This window comes from Crocodylus siamensis, chromosome 12, assembly GCF_052110815.1.
Source record: "Crocodylus siamensis isolate JL-2025a chromosome 12, ASM5211081v1, whole genome shotgun sequence".
In the NCBI taxonomy this organism is placed as follows: Eukaryota; Metazoa; Chordata; order Crocodylia; family Crocodylidae; genus Crocodylus; species Crocodylus siamensis.
Window position 1 is genome coordinate 25,243,267 of NC_143406.1, and position 1,983 is coordinate 25,245,249.

A 1,983-nucleotide genomic window follows, 5' to 3' on the forward strand; every position below is an offset into this window, starting at 1 on the left:
GGCCTAGTGGGGATGTCTTCTGCAGAAGGATTAAAGTAGTACTAGCACAGGCTGTACACTAAGGAGGGAAGGACTCAGGGTACCCACCATACATATCCCCTCAGAAAGGCAAAGCCAGGATGTGCTTGCCCCCCCTGAGAAAACTTCTATTAGAACCAGGAAAAAATATAGGTCTGCTGACCCCCAGCCCTGTGCCTTAACCACAGCCCACCTTTCCACTGCCCCTAGCAATGCCATCCTGCTTTGGAATCAAAGCTCCAGCATGCTTTTTCTACCTCAGTAACTGGGGAGAAGATGCAGAGTTCCCCTAGGGGAAACATCACACCCAGGCACATTGTGAGGCTCTCTGAGTCATGCAGGAGCAACCTAGCCATGCTGAAAGCTGTCAGGTAACTTCTATTTCTTTGAACTTCTTTCCTCTATAACTAAACTCTAGGGCCCCTGGAGGGAACTTTCCCCAGAGCCTGTTCTAATACTTTTATGATCTATCTAACATTTGTTTTCTAGTCTCTCTCTTATCTATAAAAAGCCAGTAACCCCTTCGTTGGAAATGGGGTTTGACTGGTTTTTCTGAGGGAATTGCTGTCACTGGAAAGGAGCAAAAAATTGTCTGCTTAAAGGAGAACAACAGGACAATAGGCCCAGGGCCTTCATTGTGTATGGGTCAATAGTATGGGAAAGGCTGCAATCTTCCTGAGCAGCAGTGACAGAAAGAGCTAAATGACTTTGAGGTAAGACACCAATGTGCATGTTATGGTGACAGACCACAGTCTCTGCCTTTGGAGCCTTGCTACTGGGAGCACCTCAATTCGCTGTAACCTCGCAGCACAAAAACTATGAGGGGCCCCTCCCCTCCCAAAGCAGAACCTGCTTCTCCTTTCAGATTTTCTAGAACAATGGTGTATTATCTGCTCTTATCAGTTTAATCGCTGATACATCTTAGATGTGAGGACCGACGCATTAAACACATTTTTGGTGCCAGGGGAGGGCCTTGGGGCTTGCTCCAGCCCCTCCATGCATTGGCTCAGTGTTACAGTGCCTCTGGGCCCAAAAAGACACACAAAGAAGCCAAAAAAGCCCTCCAACCTTTCCAGGTTACGGGCAGACTGAATAGTGTGAGGTCAGTCCACAGGCTGTATCTGGTGCATGGGATCATTTGGTGAGCCTGATCCACTGCAGGGTTAGGATGCAGGCATGATCCAGCACATGGCCCTACCCCCACACACCAGATTACATCATTCAAAATTTCAACATCACAACTTTTGCCATGTGTAAGCTGGATCTGCCCAAGGTGACAACTCTAGCGTGCGGTATTGGTTAAAACCAAATACTGAAAACTGATAGATGATTGTAATTGCTGTTGTATAGCAACATCACCACTGATAACTAGTGGAAAATCACATACAAATCCTGTATTTGACATATATCACATATCACTTTCCTGTGTCTTCCCAATCTTTCTGTTGTTCTGACTGCAGTATTTCTTTCACCTCCAATTGGATATTCTCCCTGGATTTCCCATAAGGCAAAAACATACCAGATTCAGAGTTTAAGCAAAGGACCCTTAGAGAAGCAAGGAGGGTTAACAACATAAAAGAAACCATGCATAGAGCTATCCAAAATAAGAACAAGTTTTCCTGGTTCTAGCTGAAACCGATGTTCCCTGAGGTTTGCAGAGCACAACAGAAAGCAGGCTGCCTCTCAGTAGCTCAGCTCAGTGCAGGGCTGGGGAAAAAAACCCACAGCTAAACAGTTTGCTGTGGTGCTTGATCAACTCATGCCTTGTCTCCGTTTTTTCATTTGACATCAACAGTCTAGGGAACTCTTGCCTAGATAGAAACTAGGAAGTGATACACAAGTTCCTGGGGTATGTAAGCAGATGTTCAGGACCTCAGACCTGCTTCTGAACTTATGTGGATTTCCTTGGAGTTCTTCCTTATTTACAGGAGTAAATAAAAGGAGATTTAGGCACAGCCTAAATTG

At 45.6% G+C, this 1,983-nt stretch overlaps 1 non-coding gene across 1 annotated transcript; it reads left to right on the forward strand.

The window, feature by feature from the left end:
* The first annotated feature begins 871 nt into the window (after positions 1-871).
* On the forward strand, positions 872-1,061 carry LOC149854804 (U2 spliceosomal RNA). The gene has a single exon (XR_016438812.1). It is a non-coding gene; the product is annotated as a U2 spliceosomal RNA (small nuclear RNA).
* Positions 1,062-1,983: the final 922 nt, after the last annotated feature.